The 20,629-nt window shown below is 35.9% G+C and overlaps 2 long non-coding RNA genes across 9 annotated transcripts in view; both read left to right on the top strand.

The window, feature by feature from the left end:
- Nucleotides 1–20,629, top strand: part of LOC309609610 — a 705,176-nt gene that overhangs the window by 564,388 nt on the left and 120,159 nt on the right. The window lies entirely within an intron of this gene.
- Nucleotides 1–20,629, top strand: part of LOC309609588 — a 162,140-nt gene that overhangs the window by 88,469 nt on the left and 53,042 nt on the right. The window lies entirely within an intron of this gene.

Below are 20,629 nucleotides of genomic sequence, written 5' to 3'. Positions count from 1 at the left end.
CTAGGGCAGGTCCGTTGTCTATCTGGGAATGTCTTAGTATCTCCATTTTTGAAGGACAGTTTTGCTGGATATAGAATTGCTCATTCATAGTTTTTTGTTTTTTCTTTTAGTACTTAGAATATGTCATCCCGCTGCCTTCTATTCTCCATGGTTTCTGTTGAGAAGTCAGTTGCTATTCTTATTGAGGTTTCCTTGTACACAATGATTAGCTTTTACTCTCATTGCTTTTAAGATTCTCTTTGGATTTGGTTCTCAACAATTTGACAGTGATGTTCCTAATTATCCTACTGGAGTTTGTTGAGCTTCTTAGTTGTGCAGATTAATACTTTTCATCAAATTTGGGAAGATTTTAGCCATTATTTATTTAATTATTGTTTTTTCCATTCCTTTTCTCTTTTTCTAAGTATCCCAATTTGTATATGTTGGTACAATTGATGTTGTCCTATAGGTCTCTGAGATCCTGTTAATTTTTTTTATTCTTTCACTTTTTGTTTCCTCAGATTGGACAATTGCAATTGACCTATCTTCAAATTCCCTTATTCTTTCTTCTGCCAGTTCAAAGCTGATTTTGAATGCCTCTAGTAAATGCTTTATTTGTTATTCAGAATTTCTATTTGGTTCTCTCCTTTTTAAATAATCTCTATATATTTATTGATATTCTTCATTTGGAGACATCATTTTCATACTTTTCTGTAATTCTTTAGACATATTTTCCTTCAGTTCTTTGAACATACCTAAAATGGCTGATTTGAAGTATTTGTCTAGTAAATCCAATGTCTGGGTTTCTTTATGGACAGTTTCTTTGACTGCTTTTTATATTATGTATGGACCATATTTTGTGTGTCTCATATTTTTCTTGCAAATTGAACACTTTAAATAAAATAATGTGGCAATTATAATAATCAGACATCACCCCACGATTTTCTATGCATTTTGTCATTGTTGTAGTTTACTTCTTTAGTGACTTCCCTAGACTAATTATATAATATAATATTATATAATATGTAATATATATAATATATTACAATATATAATATATTATATAGTATACAAAATATATTATACATTATATATTATAATATATAATATTATAGTAATATAATATAATATATATCTGTATTCTTTGTTATGTATACCACTGAAGTCTCTACTCAGTGAGATAAACTACCTTTAACTACTTTTATATTTCTCTTTTCTAAAAAACAAATCTTTGAATAGAGAGGGTACTAATAAGAGAAGAAAATGGAAAAAAAGACAATAAGGAAACCAGGTGACATGCTAAGGATGTAAATCGATGCCACATTACCCAGACCCCTACAACCACTGCTTATACACTGGGCTGAATTTAGAGAATGAGGATGTGGGACCCTTGCATGCCAAAGTCAAAGAATGGTTGCTGAATTCCTCAGTTTATCTGCTACAAGTCCTGAGAAACAAACAACTTTCTCTCCTTAATGGTACAGTCTAAAAGCATATAGTATAATATAGTTGGAGATAAAAGCGATTGTTTTTTGTTCTCATTTTTAAAAATACGAAAAATGATATTGAGAGGAGTTAGGTAATTTTTCCTAGGTCACCAAACTCTTAGTGGCAGAGTTGAGTTTTAAAATCCAGTCTATTTTCCATTCACTATGCTACTTGCATTATAGCATTCTATTATGTCAATAGGTAGAACTTATTTTTTATCTTTTGACTTAATACAGTGTGATTACTCTTTCATGACTTTTTTGCACACAATGTGTATTATTGAACTCAGACTGAAGAGTTTCCATAAGAAATAATTCTATAGTTCTGTAGCAAATAAAATGGGACAGAACTTCCAGATATAATGGAGAAATGTATTTTACAGGTGGGTGGCCTATGGGGTGCCAAATCACTTGATATGTGAGTATTAGGATGGGTGTAAAAGTGAATTATCTTTGCTTTGTAACCATGGTGTGCCATTCATCTAAATATAAGCTTCTTAAAACTATTTTCTTCTCTCCATTTTTTTTCTTTTAAACATTGGAATATATTTTTCCAAAATTTCTAAGAAGTATATTAAAAAACTAACTTAATTATTCCCCAATAATCATAAACACTATAAAGCAACATATGTTAATGTCTCTTCATCATAGTCTTTTTAAAATGAGTAGATTATAAAGAGACTTGCACACATCTTTAATATGGGTTTGAATTTTACCTTGATATTTGTCCTAAATAACTAAGTAAATATCAAAAAGGATTATTATATACAGAAAAAAATTTTCTGACCTGGCAACATTACTATTCATTGGCGCCTCCATTTATATTAGCATTTTAGATGAAAAAGTAGCCTTAGTATTCAATTCAATTTTAACAATCAAGTCTGGATGCAGTGTATTGATTCAGAATTTTGGAACATCACTTTTCATCATATCATGTTGCAACAAAATGTATTATGGCATGATGAGCCTGGTTTGAATTGTTGATATGAATATTACAAGGGAAAAAATGATATGGGTCAGGATTGTCAAAAGGAAATCCAAAAAGGAAAGGATGTATTTAATGACATCTACAGAAAAGGCAGCACCTAATAGACTCTGTTGTGGAAGTGTCAGGGTTTCTGCTTCCTAAATGATGAAAGTAAGAAAGAAGTCTGAGGATAAGATGATTTAGTTCTGAAAGAATGACTCCCCAAGTGCAATGACCTGCCCACATCCCTAGAAGTCAAGCTGTCACAGAAACTGAGTGTTCATTCAGGGCCAATGGAGTGATAATATCTCCCTGAGACAGGAGAGATCAAGGTTATATAGATATTTCCAAATGATCCAGAGTCCTTTAACATCAGCTGACTGCCATTCCCAGGTTGTGAAGCAGAAGAAAGATCTAAGTGATAATGTGTGCCTGTGAATTACCGCTCTGTTAATGGTATTCTTGTTAATATGAAATCGAGAAGGCAGATTAAAAAGGCAGGAGTTACCAACTTTTGAGGCAAGCTATTTCCAGCTACTTCTCTAACTCTGAGCCATTCATTAGTTTGTCAAGTAAAAAAATCACTCTAGTACTCACATTCCTTTGATATATTCTGATACAACTTTCAATTTACTGAATAACATTATGAGGGAGAGAGGAAGGTTAGGGGAAGGAGGCAGAGGGGGATAGGGAAGGAAGGAGGGAGGGAGAAACCAGAACCTAACCCTCGTTAAAGGCATGCTATCTCCATCAGATGTTTTTTTAAAGTATAAAATACTCAGCATTGAACTAATAGACATCAGGAGTTATGGGCACTAGACCATGATGTCTCGGCCTTATTTTGTAACTTTGAAATGCCACCAAGAAAATCTTTGGTTCTCACGTTCTTTGCCAAAAATTTAGAAAGTTTAACTAGAATTTGCCTAAGGTTGTGTCCCAGTTACAATAATGATAGCATCAATTACATGCCAGATTTTATCACACACTATCTCATTTAATGAGTTCCATGATCTCAGTTTTATAGATGAGATTATGGAGACCTAGGGCAGTTAAACAATTTATCTCAGTTGACCTTATAAAAGAAGGAGTAACAGATAGATTGGATCTTAGGTCTGTCTGGCTCCAAAGACTATGAAAGCTTTACTACCCCAGGCCATTGTACTTTGCAAAATAATAGATACTTATTTAAATGTTGAAATGAATGCTATTTCTCCAATTTTACCTGAAAATATGAAGCTTTACCTTCATAAGGTTATGGGGGTCTCTTGATGAGACAGCTTATGTTAGATCATGAACATTCTTTCCTGGCATAGCATCTGGTTCATAGTACGCACTGGATATCCTGAGTGAATGGAATAACTGCCTCTGCTGGTAACAGAATAATCCACACTCCCCTCTCCAATCTATTGGATATAGTTGTATTTTACTTCTTCATGAAAGATGATCTCGATTTCTTCATTCTCTCCTAATGTGACTATTGAAAGAAAGATATAGACTAAAATATAGCTTAACAAGTATAAAAAGAGAATACCTGTTTCTTTTCAGAAAAAAATCCCAAATGATAGACTAGACATGAAGCTTATCATCATCAAAAGACACTCGTTAGCAGATCTTTCAGGTGACCCAGAAGCAGACCTTATTAGGAAAAAAACCCCATATACTTTAGTAATCACAAGCTATTCACTCTATATTTTAGAGTATATGCCTTGGAGTCCCACAAAGCAGGCTTCCAAACCTAGTAATATGACTCTAGGCAAATACATTAGTTTCCTGTTAAGAATGGGCAAAATTATTGCTATTTGTATGTTTGTAATGAGGATTAGAAATAATATAACTAAATTATTGGCAAATAAGTCCTTAGTAATTGGCATTTACTATGGTGGGAAATGAAAATGTCCTCTTTGGCTTGCTGAGTGAAGAAACTGAGTTTTGTTTTGTTTTTTTTTAAATATCATAAATTTTAAGTTTTTCAAACTTTTTCCATGGATAACTGGGGATACACATAAATAATATGAGTTATATTTTCCAGTTTTATTAATGCTTTTTTTCTCCCACATATATCTTTCAGGGCATGTATTACTTTGAAAAACTAATACAGATGATTTCTTGAATCTCTTTGCTATGGAACCAGCTCTAAACAAACTTATCTGTATAGTATCAGCAATTGCACAGAGTAGAACATAGCTAATTATGATGGTAAGGTATCATCCTGGAAACACAAATGGGGAGATTCCTGGACTGACCTTAAGCAAGTAGTATAGAATGAACTTACTCTAAACAGCCATACAGCTTGAATCTAACCAAACATTATTACCTTTGCCTTTGATTTCTTTGGAATGCCACCAAGGTCCTGTTGTTGGAATACTTCTGTGGTTTCTACTAATTAACTTAGTGCTGTAACCTGACTGTTTTGTAACTGGCATTAAAATTACAAAATCAAAACCCTGAGTGTATACATACAAATTATTCAGGTTAAAAGAAATCCAGCTGGGAAATACAGAGACTCAAATCCCCTTACTAATTTTAACTTCATATAGCTCACAATTTTGAAATAATAGGACAATCTCAAGAGTAATAATGATTTACAGCAGCCAACAAGTTTAGATTAATAGCAAAAGTCTCTTTGTTCTTTGGTTTAAACTAGTTTGTAAATATATAAAGAGATTTTTTTTTTTTAATTTCAGAATTTTCTTCTGTGTTTCAATTCTTACAGTCTGGTTTAATCAGTGATACCAGTCATTGGGTGTAATTCTATATTGTCAAACCCAGGATTGTGGCTCCACAGTATGGACCCATCCACCTTTCCCCATACTTTTGGCCATAGACACTTAGGAAAAAACACTATCACCTGATCAATTTTGGTCCGTAGGGTGAGGGTATTCAGTAAGACTCTTTCATGTTTCAGTTTCACAAGTAGTATACAGTAATTAAGAGCTTATGCACCAGAATTGAATACCTGCACTCAGATGCAATTTGCTAATTTATTTATTCATTTAGCAACTATTTATGGACCAGACACTATTTTGGACACTGGGAATTAAATGGTGAAAAAACCAGAGAAGTCCCTGCCATCATATTTTTTAATATTCTAGTGGGAGGACACCGAAAAAAGAAGCAGAAAATAAAGAACTATGAGGTAAGAGCAGACACAGTGACTGCTGTGATGTGAAGAAGGTATTGTTTGTCAGCTTATTAGATCAATTTACTAGCTCTATCACTTTTGAAAAGTGATTGAACATCTCTAAGTAACTGTAAAAGGTAGATAATATTACAAAATTCATAGGACTGAAGTGAAACAGTACACATAAAGTGCTGAACTCAGTGGCTGATATATAGTAAGTGCTCAAAAAAAATCTAAGCTGATAGAGGGAGACTTTTGCAACGTAATAAAGACTATCTACAAGAAACCTACAGCTAACATTAAACTTAATGGTGTGAAACTCCAAGCTTTCCCACAAATATCAGGTACAAGACAAGGATGTTCTCTCTCACCACTCCTTTTCAATGTTGTACTGGAAATCCTTGCTAATGCAATAGAGCAAAAAATAAAATAAAAGGCATACAGATTGGTAAGGAAGACATAAAGCTGTCTTTGTTTGCAGGTGACATGATCATCTGTAGAAAATTCGAAAGAGTTGACCAGAAAACTCCTGGAACTAATAAGCAATTATAGCAAGGTTGCAGGATACAAAAGTCAATTGTTTTCCCATATACTAACAACAAACAAGCAGAATTTGAAATTAAAAACATAATACCATTTACAATAGCATCCCCCAAAATGAAATACTTATGTATAAATCTAACAAAATATATACAAGATCTATATGAGAAAAACTATAAAACTGATGAATGAAATCAAAGAAAAACTAAATAAATGGAGAGATAGTCCATGTTCATGGTTGGGAAGACTCAATATTGTAAAGACATCAGTTTTTCTCAACTTGATCTATAGATTCAATAAAATCCCAATCAAAAAATTAGAAAATCATTTTTTTTTAGATATTGACAAACTAATTGTAAAGTTTGCATGGAGAGGTAAAAGACCCAGAGTAGCCAACACAATATTGAAGAACAAAGGTGGAGGACTGATGCTCCCTAACTTTAAATCTATAGTAATCAAGACAGTGAGGTATTGGCAAAAGAATAGATCACTAGATTAATGGAACAGAATAGATATTGAAGAAATAGACCAATAAATATAGTCAACTGATCTTTAACAATGGAGCAAAGGCAGTCTCTTCAACAAATGGTGCTGGAACAACTGGACATCCACCTGCAAAAAATGAATCTAGACACAGACATTACATCATTCACAAAATTAAACTCAAAATGGATCACAGACCTAAACGTAAAAGATAAAACTATAAAATTGCTAGAATATAACATAGGATAAAATCTAGATGACCTTGGATATAGTGATTTTCTTTTTTAGATACAACACAAGACATGACATGAAAGACGTGAAAGAAATAATTGATGAGCTGGACTTCATTAAAACTAAAACACTTCTTCTGTGTGAAAGACAATACCAAGAGAATTAGAAGACAAGGCAGAGACTGGGAGAAAATATTTGCAAAAGACATATCTGATAAATGACTGTTATCCAAAATATACAAATAACTCTTAAAACTCAAAAATAAGAAGATAACCTAATTCAAAAATAGCCCCAAAATAGATGACAAATAAGCATGTTAAAAGGTGTTCCACATCATATGTCATCAAGGAAATGTAAATTAAAACAACAATGAAATACCACTACATATCTAGTAGAATGGCCAAACTCTGGAACACTGACACTGCCAAATACTGGTGAGGATATGGAGCAACAGAAACTTCCATTTATTGCTGACAAGAACATGAAATGGTACAGTCACTTTGGAAGACTTCTTGGTCTTCAAAACGAAACATACTCATACCATATGTTCCAGCAATCATGCTCCTTGGTATTTACCCAAAGGAGTTGAAAATTTATGTTCACACTAAAATCTGCATATGAATGTCTACATCAGCTTTACTGATAATTGCCAACGCTTAGAAGCAATCAAGATGTCCTTCAGCAGGTGAATGTATAAATAAACTGTGACACATCCAGACACTGGAATATTATTCAGGACTAAAAAAGAAATGAACTACCAAGCCAGAAGAAGGCATAAAAGAACCTTAAGTATACATTACTAAGTGAAAGAGGTCAATCTGGAAAGGTTACATATTGTATGATTACAACTGTATAACATCTGGAAAAGGCAAAACTATGGTGACAGTAGAAAAGATCAGTGGTTCCTAAGGATTTGGGGAAGGGAGAGATGAATAGGCAAGCACAAGGATTTTTAGGGCAGTAAAAATATTCTGTATGGTACTATCATGATGAATACATGTCATTATATATTTGTGCAAACTCATAAATATACAAAGGCAAGAGTGAACCCTAATGTAAACTATGGACTTTAGGTGATTGTGATGTAGGGTCATCAATTAAAACAAATATAAACTCTAGTGGGAGATGTTGATAGTGGGGGAGTCTATGCATATGTTGGGGCTGGGGGTATATGGGCAAAGTGCCTTCCTCTTAATTTTACTGGAAACCCAAATCTGCTCTTAAAAAGTCTCTAAAAAATTCATTATTTACATTTATTCCACAAATAAAGAAAATTATTATTTACTATGTCAAAGCACTATTTTAGGTGTTGCTGAGTATGTAATAGAAAACAAAGCAAAAACAACAACAAAATACCCTGCCCATAGGGAGTTTACATTTTAGTACACATGATTTTATTAGGTTGAACCATGTGATTACTATTTAATAGATTATAAGCAGTTGAATAAGGACTTGTTCAAATTGTAGTTTCTCACAACTCTTATGTAGAGGAGTGGATACCCCATTCATATTTACAAAATATTTTAAGTTATTAATTAAAGAGTAAATCAGGGGCTTCCCTGGTGGCGCAGTGGTTGAGAATCTGCCTGCCAATGCAGGGGGACACGGGTTCGAGCCCTGGTCTGGGAAGATCCCACATGCCACGGAGCAACTGGGCCCGTGAGCCACAATTACTGAGCCTGCGTGTCTGGAGCCTGTGCTCCGCAACAAGAGAGGCCGCGATAGTGAGAGGCCCGCGCACCGCGATGAAGAGTGGCCCCCGCTCACCGCAACTAGAGAAAGCCCTCGCACAGAAACGAAGACCCAACACAGCCATAGATAAATATAAATAAATAAATAAATTTAAAAAAAAAAAAAAAAAAAAAAAAGAGTAAATCAGAGATCTGAGTGTTGAGGTATATATGAATGGCCTTTCAGTGTTTTTGAGCAGGGTCTTATCTTTATAGTACAAAACAGTATGGACTCCCACATGATAAATTTGTAATTATTTATTCAATCCATAGACACCCATATTTGAAGATCATCTAATAAAAATGTACCTTTTCTCAATATTAATTTTGGTTTTAAAAATATTATGTTATGAAATAATTTCTGGACATATATGTACAATATAACATTGCAGCCAACTTAGGACAGTTTAAATGCAAAATTAACTTACATTTAAAGGAAACAAAATGATAGAAATTAAATTATCAAAAGATAAAATTTGGCTTCCTTAAAGTAAAATAGTGTTCTGGATCCAGGAGCAGTTCCTGACTATCTACCAGGGTCCAGGTCTAAGAGACTGGTTTCTCGCATTCATGGCTAAGGGCATACACTCTGGAGTTGTCTAGCTTTGGTTAGAATACTAGCTCTACCATTTTCTGTCTGTGTCCCAGTGGAAAGTCAGTTAGCCTTTCTGTGCCTCAGTTTCTTCACATGTAAAGTTGAGATAAAGCTAGTTTTTATGTTAAAGTCTTCTTATAAAGATTGAACAAATTAAAGTGTTTAGAATGGTGCTTGGCACATAAATACTATCTGTTTAACTCTTGTTATTATCATTATTATTATTCATTCATACAAGATGAAACTTTGTCGTTGCTATAGACTGAATGTTTGTGTCCCCCCTCAAATTCATATGTTGAAACCTGATCCCCATAGGGATGGTATTTGGAGGTGGTACCTTGAGGAGGTGATTAGATTGTGAGGGCAGCCCCTCATGAATGGGATTGGTGCTCTTATAAAGGAGATGCCAGAGAGCTCCCTTATTCCTTCCACCTTGTGAGGACACAGGGAGAACATAGCCATCTATGATCCAGGAAGTGGTGTCATCATACACCTAATATGCTGGCACATTGATCTTGGACTTCCCAGCCTCCAGAACTGTGAGGAATAAATTTTTGTTGCTTATATACCACCCAGTCTATGGACTAAGACAGTCATTATTACAAAGAATTAATTTCTATCAAATGCATTGTCCTCTTTTGTGCCTTTTCCTCTTCACCTTGCTGAGTCAGCAGAGAAAAAACTGGGTTGGGGGGAACCCCTATTTATCAAATGAGATTAAATTCCCTAGAGAAGATTCCTTAAATACCTGTTGTTCACTAAGAATAAAAGACTAGGTAGCAAAGGATCTTGGTTTTAGTCCCAGCACCCCCAAATTTATTATTCTAGTCAATCAAACCAGGTAACCTCTCTGAGCTTCAGTTTGCCCATCTCCAAAATAGGAACAGGACTTCCCTGGTGGCACAGTGGTTAAGAATCCGCCTGCCAATGCAGGGGACATGGGTTCAAGCCCTGGTCCGGGAAGATCCCACATGCTGCAGAGCAACTAAGCCCGTGAGCCACAACTACTGAGCCCACATGCCACAACTACTGAAGCCCACGCGCCTAGAGCCCATGCTCCGCAACAAGAGAAGCCACTGCAATGAGAAGCCTGTGCACTGCAACGAAGAGAAGCCCCCACTCGCCCCAACTAGAGAAAGCCCGAGCGCAGCAAGGAAGACCCAACGCAGTCAAAAATTAAAAATAAATAAATTTATTTAAAAAAATAATAATAGAATAAAATAGGAACAATTACGACCTTTAGTTATTCGTAGATATTTGAGGGCTTGTCATGAACTGTTAATTTGAATACATAAATGGAAGATGGTACTGTATTTCTTCAATTGATAATATATTTTTCTCAAAGTGGCAATTGAAAAAGTTAACACACCATAGAAAATACCTCCTTGCAATATCTCATGGGGTTATTGCAGAGGTGAAAAAATCAGGTTTAGTTTTCCTAAGTGTTGAAATGTAATGTGCTTTTACTATGTAGGTAAGCTTTCTGAGAATTAGCTAATACTGCCAAAGTAGTCAAGTTTTCCTTCTATATGCCACCCCTCAAGATCAAGCCATGCTCCTTTCAGAGAGACCATATTTTCCACCAGAGAATTTTTTCCAAACCAAGAGAAGAATACTAGTAATACCAGTAATGATAATAAAAAAATAGCTGTGATACTAACAGCCAACAGTTATATAAAACTTTCTGTGTCAAGCACTATTCTTAGCATTTTACAGCATCTTACAATGTTATTTGGGCCACTAGTCAAAAGTTGTGGTCTTCCACTGTCTGGATTGACATTACAATTGAATTGACAGTATTCATTCATGAAATAAATATTTATAGAGGGCCTAATATGAGACAGACTTCTGTTTGAAAAGTTGAAACTTAGATATTCCCACTGTGCCTCACATCCCATTCATTTTCAGTTCTGTGAAAGTATAAGCTGCTTTATTCCTCAATCATTCACAAATTCTTATCTACAAATTAATTTGTTCTATTTCTCTGCTTCCCTTTATTCCTACTCTTTCCTCTGCATGTCTGGGCCTTTTACATAGTAAATAAACTACCTTACATTCTCAAACTCTCTAGAGAGTACTCTCTTCTTTTCCAAGCTTACCTGAACTTGGTTCACCTTCAGGTCTAATCTTGCTCTGTAACCACGCAGGCTGTAGATGTTCATGCAGGGATAGGGCCACACATCACAGGGACAGGCCCGTGGATGTAGGATCACCATTTTTCTTAGCCTTCTATTACCTTTTCACGTTTTTTTTTTTAATTTAAAAAAATTTTTTAGTTGTGTTGGGTCTTGGTCATGGTGCATAGGCTTCTCATTGTGGTGGCTTCTCTTGTTGTGGAGCATGGGCTCTAGGCACGCAGGCTCAGTAGTTGTGTTGCACGGGCTTAGTTGCTCCGCGGCATGTGGGATCTTCCCGGACCAGGGATCGAAACTATGTCCCCAACATTGGCAGGCAGATTCTTAACCACTGTGCCACCAGGGAAGTCCCTACATCTTTATTTTATTATTATTTTTAAAATTTATTTATTTATGGCTGTGTTGGGTCTTCGTTTCTGTGCATGGGCTTTCTCTAGGTGCGGCAAGCGGGGGTCACTCTTCATCGCGGTGTGCGGGCCTCTCCTGTTGCGGAGCACATGCTCCAGACGCGCAGGCTCAGTAGTTGTGGCTCACGGGCCCAGTTGCTCCGCGGCATGTGGGATCTTCCCAGACCAGGGCTCGAACCCGTGTCCCCTGCATTGGCAGGCAGATTCTCAACCACTGAGCCACCAGGGAAGCCCCCTTTACATCTTTATTTTTAAAAATTCATCTTCATTTGGAGATTGTATCATCTGGTTCAATGCATCATAAGCTGTATTTTTTTAACAAAACCAGATAATTTAATAGATATAAATTGATATTAGCTCATTTTATATTTATATATATTCAGATAGACAATTACAAAGGATAGCCAATTAAATCATTTTTCATTTAAAAAAATGTATTAGAACTGAGTCTAACTTATAATAGTATAGTCAGAAGACCATATCAATAAATTCATTCCAAAGACAAAATAACTCACATATTCCACAGATAAAATCACTATCTTGCAATTTTTTTTGTATTCATGAAAGTTTCTTGCTTAACTAAAATGAATTTGTTTTAAAATACAGTCAGTAAATATTAAAAGATTAACAAACCCAAAGTCATATTAAGGGTCATTGGAAGAATAAATTATAGGTACTTGGACTCTTGTTATCAGATGCATGCGGCAAGTAGCAAAATAATGAGAATATCTTCTCCTAACAGTAACTTAATAACTCCTAATCGTGCTGACTTCTGTTTGGTTTTCCCTCTCTGAGCACACAGTCAGCACATGGTCTTCTGTACTAATGGCCTTAACATCCCTAATACAGAGCAGATGGCCATTCCCTTGGGAGTTTTCTTGCAGTCACAGAAGTAGCAGTTTCCAAGCATTGGAGAATAATGGAAGGAAGGGAGGGATGGAGGGAGGGAGGGAGGGAGGAAAGGAAGGAAGGAGCTAAACACTAGCTCCAGAAAAGTAACTTAAACTTTCTTCCAGCAACTTTAATTTCTGAGCTCCAAATGCCCTTTATGACCTGTTATTTTGATTACCTTGATTTAACACAATTTACTGAAAAATGTATTTTTGCCAAGTAGTAATAAGTGCTATGGAACATAGTGCTAGGGAGGATGAGAGAAGAGAAAAGCTACAGGAACTGAACAATTATCCCCAAACTATTAATTCTGTAAAATCATGGAGAACGTCTATTTTATTCATCAACATACCTTACATGGAACTTAGTGCCTAGCACATTGGCTTCAATGTGTAGAGATTTGGTGAATGAGTGAATGAATAAGAAACAATGTCAGAAGGGACTGGGAATGTTTGGATAACTCAGACAAGGGTCAAACATTTAGTCACATGCTACTCACCAATCTGAAAGCTCTAAGAAATAGGTAACAAAGAAAGCCATTACATATTTAAATAAGGCTCAAACATGCCCTTGCCAGTGAATTGAGAGCAATGCAGCTGGCAGTCTGATACTAATGCACTTGTGGGTGAGAAGGACATTTACAGTTACTTCCTCCTTCCAGTTGCAGGGAAAGGTCCTAGTAGATACCAAGGGCAGGGCTACTATATCCTTCAGAGGTAGTCTCCTGAATGCAGTCAGGAAGAAAAATGCATGCTATTAAGCATGCACACCAGTAAATTGTTACCACCAAATTTGTCATGCCTGATTCCTCCTGGAGATTTTAATCCCAAAATATTTGCATTAATTTCCACAAATTGGTTCCCGATTTGACAATTTTCACAGAGGTTATTCCACCACCCCTGGTGAGCTGGGGAATAGCTAGGGAGGTTTAAGTTATGTGCTTTGAGACACGTGGCTCTAAGATTTTTCTATTTGCGCAGTGGAAAGAATTTTAAATTGGTGGCCTTCATCCAACTTCCTACTTGTATCTCTCCTGAGTAGATTATGGATACTATTTTTATATCCTTCCCTTCTCTGGTTTTTTTCTTTTTGCACTGCTGCAACTTAGGATGTCCATCTTTCTCTATAACTCTTCAGGGCTTTTCTGAAGGTGTACTAAATTTACACTATAAATGGGATGCTTCTGAGAAGGCTGTAGGCTGTTGTGGTACACATTTAATCAGCATGTCTATCTTCTAGATCATCATTCTAAGAACTGCACTGCATGAATTATATGTTAATCTTACCTGGGATCAGAATGTTTAGAGGAGAGTTACTGTGAAGTGAAATCAAATCAGCTGTTTATTATTAGTCTTTTTATTGGTGTGTTCAGAGGAGTTGGAGTTTTGATTTTTGTCTTTTTGTTTTATATTTTTTAGAAAGAACAAATCACTGGAAGTATAAACACTAGTACTGTTCTGTTTACACAGGTTATGCTTATTTTAGAACACTGCATCAAAAAAGGTATTTTGCAATACATTGAAAAATTAAATGATTCACTATGTAATTTTTATAGTTTTAGTTTAATATTTTTTTAACTAATGCTATTTATGGTTGACCAAAGTAGGCTATACACAGACTGCATGCTTACTTCACACATAACTGCAGAAGCTATATCTAATTTTATCCTTTTTTTTTTTTTTACCTAAATACATATTTTAAAACCTACAGTTCACATACATGTATCTCATTTGCCCTCTTTCCAAAAGCCGCCCAGCTTAGTGTCAAAGGAGAAAACCTAAATGTCAATAGTACACATAGGCTTAGGAAGTTCTCTCAGAGAAAAATCCACCTTAATTATAGAATAGGAATTTCCTAAAAAAGATTTTTAGGTAGCAGATATTTAGTGAGCACTTATAAGATACCACACATTATTTTTAGTGTTTTATAAGGATTATTTCATTTGAACTATACAACGGTACTTAGTGGTAGGTCCTTCCATTATCCTTATTCTTCAACTTGAAAATGGTACCTGGAGTCCAGATCCAGATCCTCAATTGCTCAGACTTCTCATCTCCAATCATGATTTCTTCTACCTTCCTTCAGCTACCCACTCTCCTGGTTATACCTCTGATTTTTATCATCACAAATCACCTCTGAAAGCTCAAATTCAAGTGTCCCATTTTTTGACTACAACCTCTTATTCTTCTAACCCCTCTATGCTGACTCTCCAATTTCATTTCATAATAGTCTATATTACAATAGAGGGACTAGCATGACACTGTACAAGGCTAATATACAAATTCACAAAGTGTTTCATATTTTCATGTTCGTGAGTTGAACAATTGAATATTAGAATTGTATCAACTGTCTCCAAATTTATATATAGATTTATTGGATTTATTGCAATTATAATCAACATACCAAATACTTTTTTTTTTTAGGAACTTGAAAGGAAATTCTAAAATTTGTGTGGAAATACAAAGGGCCAAAAGTGTCTGAAACAACTTGAAGAAAAAGATCAAGGTTACAGGACTTGCTCTACAAATATCAATACTAATTATAAATATACAGTAATTGAGAACAAGTGAAAGGACAAAGATATGAATGAACCAGAATAGAAGCTCAGAAACAGACCACACAAATATGAACATTTGATTTTTAGTAATGCTAGTTTTGTAAAACTTTGAGGTACATAGAGGTCTTTGCAAAAAATATTGTTGCAAAAACTAGTTATCCATAAATAAAACACAAAATTGAATGAACCCTTATATCATCTAATACACATATGTGCGAACACACACACACACACACACACACACACACACACACACACACACACACACAATCAATTCCAGGTGAATTACGGACCTAAATGTGAAAAGCACCAAATTAAATTTCTAAAATTTCTAGAATACAGCTGGCCCTCTGTATCCACAGGATCTGCAGTTTACTGAATCTGTGGATGTGGTACCTGCAGGTATGGACGGCTGAGGGTACTAAGCCATTTTATATAAGGGACTTCAGCATCTGTGGATACTGGTATCCTTGTGGGGTCCTGGAACCAATCCCCTGCCAATACCAAGGGACGACTCTCAATATATTGGTAAATATTGGTAGTCTTTCAATATAATCTTTAGGAGTTTGGGCATAGAGAGTGATTTATTAAGCAACATACAAAAAGAATTAGGCAAAATAGAAAGACTGATAAATGCACTACATTAAAATTAAGAACTCATGTTCACCAAAGGATGTTACTTAAAGAGTAAAGGATATAAAAATAGTATCCATAATCTACCCAGAAGAAATAGAAGTAGGAAGTTGGATGGGGACTACCAATTTTAAATGCTTTCCACTGTGCAACCTACAAATAGGAAAAAGTTAGATAACTTTAATCAATGTAATTAGTGAAATCTCATATTCAGAATATATTAAAAATTCTTAAAATGCAATAGGAAAAAGGCAAAAAGAGGAAAAATGTGCAAAATTCTTAAAAAGCACTTCAAAAAAATGCTCAATCTTACTAGTAATCATAGAAATAAATGCAAACTAAAATCACAGTAAGATATAACTCACTGATGAGCAGAATGGCAAAAATTCAATAGTGTGATAATAGCAAGTGTTGGCAAGCATATAGATCAACAGGGATTTTCACAATTTGCTGGTGGAAGTGTACACTGTTAAGATCACTCTGGAAAACAATTGGCCATATTTAGTAGATCTGGAAGACAGACATAATATGACACAGCCTAATTCATGGGCACCCATAGAAATGCTTGCATATGTTCACTAGGGTATGTGTACTAGAAGGTTCATAGTTCATAGTTCAAAGCTACAAACAACCAATATGTCCAACAACTGTAAAATAAATTATATTCATATGATTAAGTGCTAAACAGCAGTGAAAATAAACTGCAGATGCATACAAAAACATTTATGAATCTTAAAAACAATGTTAAGGGAAAGAAATTAGTACAGTTAAGAAAAGTACTGTATGATTTCATTTATATAAAATTCAAAAACAACAAAGTTAACCTTTTCTTTCTGACATACATTTAGGTAGTAAAACTCTAAAGTAAGGAAGGGAAGTAAATACTATAAAATTCAGGATAGTTATTAATGCAGGAAGTAGGAAGGGGCATATTATCAGGAAGGTCTCTGTAGGAAACTTGTAGGGACCTGCTGTGTTCCATGTCTAGATTTCAGTGGGGGTTACAGGATGTTTGTCCTCCATCAGTTTGTTAAACTGAGCATTTCTTATGTTTTCTTATCTTTCTTACTTATTAGTAAAAAATAAGATGTAATTATATTAAAACAGTTGGATAAGCAGATACCACAGTATAATGTTTCCAGACAACTCTTTGAAGATAGGGTTGAAAGAGTTAGAAGGATGAGGGAGAGTGTCCCAATAGTGATAATATTTGAACATATTCACTAGTCAATGAAAGCAAAAAATGTAAAACTGAGCAAGGTAAAAAGAGAAAGAGGGTTGCAGCTTGGACCTAGAGAAGATGAAAGAAGCTTGGATCATTCACATTCAGGGTGCCACCTAGATTCAAATGGCATGTTCAAAAGGGTGTACTTGAAAGGGATGGGGCATCTACAGAGATGTGAACAGGATTAAAGGCACAGAAGGATTGGTGAAGCACCCAGGGACTTGTAAAGCAGGAAGTCTTTACAACCTCTTGGCCTGAGGGGGCACGGGGTTCGGGGGATGAATGGTTTAGCCAAGTCCAGAGAGAGCTGAAGCAGAGGAAGAGGGTTACCCATAGGAGCTAAGCAAAAGACAGGGGTAGGGGAATAAATCTTCTGGTATCTTCTTCCTCCCACTCTCTAATTTCCTTTCACTGCTTGCCATTTTCCAAACCAAACTGAAAATCAGAGCGTGTGAGTGGCTGAGTGAGGTAGTCTGAAGAGGCTAGTCTTCAGTAACTTGGAGCAGGGCAGAGGAAGACAGAGAAACCACGTACGGATTGGGAGGAGGAAATGTAGAATAACAGCACAGGACTGTTATTTGCAGAGAAAACTTAGTTCAGAAAGGACACTTCTTAGGGAAAATGCTATAGAAACACATGGGTAATAATTCAGAGACAATTTTGGCACAAGGGAAAGATAGTTCAGGGAGCTCTTATCTGATGACCTTAATCTCAATAAAGTCAATGCAGGGTTGTCTGCTTGTAGGAAGGAAAAACAGGGGTTGATCAGACCGTTTGAGAAGATTAGAGGGAATTTGAAATTAGTTTGGTGGGAAATTTAGTAGGAAGTCAATTAGGTATGGATAAAAGAACTGCTACGTTGCGCAGAAGGCAAGTGAATTTTTCATACGATGACACTTTCTCCATTTCAGTGTTTAAGCAAATATTAATCAAAGCTGCTTATACAGAAATCAAAATAAGTTTTCTTTATTTAACTGCTTCTAAGGCAAAAAAAGTGTTTTGAGGGCAGGAATTGTGTCTTATTCATACCTCTTTCCACACCTCCTTTCCTCCCTCACCGCATTACAGGCACTGAACACATGCATACTTGTGCATGCATATACTCACATAAACAATCTAACACAATATACTTGAGATTTTCCTAATCAGGATAGGTATTTCTTACCTTAATCTATTGAAATTAACTTAATACATAAATACATATATAAAGAGTGTTGGTTGGTTAATTTCTGGGTTTTTATTCTAGTTCCAGTTCCACTATGTAATTTTGGCTAAGTGTGGTTGTCTGAGTGTGTGTGTTCCCCTAAAGTTCATATATTGGAGTACTAATGCCCTATGTGATGGTATTAATAGGTGTGACTTTTGGGAGGTGCATAAGCCATGAGGATGGAGCCATCTTTGTGCCTTATAAAAGTAGCTCCAGAGAGATCCCTAGCTCCTACCACCATGTGAGGACACAGAGAGAAGATACCAGCTGTGAACCAGGAAGAGGGCCCTCATCAGAAGGCGACTCTGCTGCTGTCTTATTTTAGACTTCTAAGCCTCCAGAACTGTGGGCAGTAAATTTCCGTTGTTTATAAACTACCCAGTATGGGGGATTTTGTTATAGCAGCCTGAGCCAGGCTAAGACAGTAAGTCAGGCATACATTTTCTTTAAGCTTGAATTCAGTAAGCATTTACTTTTTTTTTTTTTTTTAATTTATTTATTTTTGGCTGTGTTGGGTCTTTTGTCTCTGTGCGAGGGCTTTCTCTAGTTGCGGCAAGCGGGGGCCACTCTTCATCGCGGTGCGCGGGCCTCTCACTATGGCGGCCTCACTTGTTGCGGAGCACAGGCTCCAGACGCGCAGGCTCAGTAATTGTGGCTCACGGGCCCAGTTGCTCCGCGGCATGTGGGATCTTCCCAGACCAGGGCTCGAACCCATGTCCCCTGCATTGGCAGGCAGACTCTCAACCACTGTGCCACCAGGGAAGCCCCAGCATTTACTTTTATGGAGGCATTTTAGGGATGGCTGTATGAAAGATGGTTTTTGCAGTTGATTATTTTTATGAAAACCAGAGTGTATATGCCAAAATATGTCAAAGAGTTCAGGAATATTTGATTGACATGTGCATATGTATTTTTCCTTATCTCTGTTTACCTTTTTCCTGATTTTAAAAGTAAATGGTGATATTAAATTAAAGTAAGAAAATAATTATCCACTAATCATATGGTATAATCAAAATTTTCTAACCGAGTCTTGGGAAATATTTAGATTTTCTTTTAAAGCCAAATGGTTTAGAAAAGACATTTGTGATCACGGCTTCTGAAATAATGGGTGATTATTCCCAAACAGTCAATTAGTGTATATTTAAGTGTGCTTAGCCTAGCCTCTATTAGGTAACAGTGAAAACATAAAGTCAAATTAAGTCAACAGTTTCAGTCAGAAGGTAAAGATGAGCAAGATTCTTTTCAAGATTCAGATGTACTGACACCAGGAATATGGCAGTGGTTGAAATGGTCATTAGTGGCACATTATTATTAAAGCTGTATCTAAAGAATATCTTTCAAGATAGAGTCAGAAGTGTGTGCAATTCTTAGTACTATATACTCATGGAAATTGGGTTATGACTTTAAGAAGAGAGATATGATTAGAAGCTATATTTTTACAGAGGAGATTTCTCTATCCAGAGTTCAAATGTTCATTATTCGACCCTTTACAGAGGGACAGCTGCGTGCAAGGCAAGTTGTCAGGCACTAAGCAGAGTGCCAGCAGGAAGAACAAAGTTGGGGGTTTAGGAACACCCTTACTCCATGACCTGTTTTATTCAGAGAGGATTCATTGTCTTTGGTAATGACAAGGGCAGAATCCATAGTTCTCTTTGAATCATCCAGTGTTTAATACCTGCCAATCAGTGAGTAGATCATAATCAGTTGTTAGACACTTCTATCGATGGCCCCGCGGTAGTAAAAAACAGAGTTGGATGTCCTTGAGACGCTATCTGAGAAATTTCTCCATTAAGGAATGATATAAAGCAAGAGTATTCTTCAAATGAGCCAGCTCTGAGGAGAAGAGCACTGAGTAGACAGCACTTAAATGTGGGACGTAGTGGTGGGGTTACCAAGGGACAGAAGGGTAAACAGCATATTTTGATTATAAGGCTATGTTTACACCAGTTTCCGGAATAAGGGAACGTTACTTGGAAATCAGGCAACACATTTCTTATCCAATCTGCCACTAATTATCAATGCAAAATGTGATATCTTGGCATGGTTATTGGCATCAAAGCGTAAAAATATTGGAAATATATTTCCAAGTATTGTGTGTGTAACAGACCTCTCCAACCAGCATCTGTATCTGCAAGGCTGATTAAATAAAGCGTAGGTGGGGATCAGGAATAGGCAGGAAGGTATCTGTTACTTGACAAAATTTTTGACAATAAAAAGTGCTAGGTAGCATCAAAATGTCACATATCCCCATTCACTAATCTTAGGTAAGTTATTTGACTATTCTGGGTCTTGGTTTTCTCATCTAAACGTTTAAGTAGTTGGGTTAAATTATCTCTTTGTTATCTTTAATTCTAATATAAGTGGATCCTGTGCATGATCCTTAAAGAGCACTTTTCATGTGAGCAACCATAATGGAAAAAATGTCTTTTCTGTCACAGTAT

The sequence above is a fragment of the Balaenoptera borealis genome, assembly GCF_965194805.1.
Source record: "Balaenoptera borealis genome assembly, chromosome: 13".
Lineage (NCBI taxonomy): Eukaryota > Metazoa > Chordata > Mammalia > Artiodactyla > Balaenopteridae > Balaenoptera > Balaenoptera borealis.
This window is presented reverse-complemented; position numbering and strand designations above follow the sequence as displayed.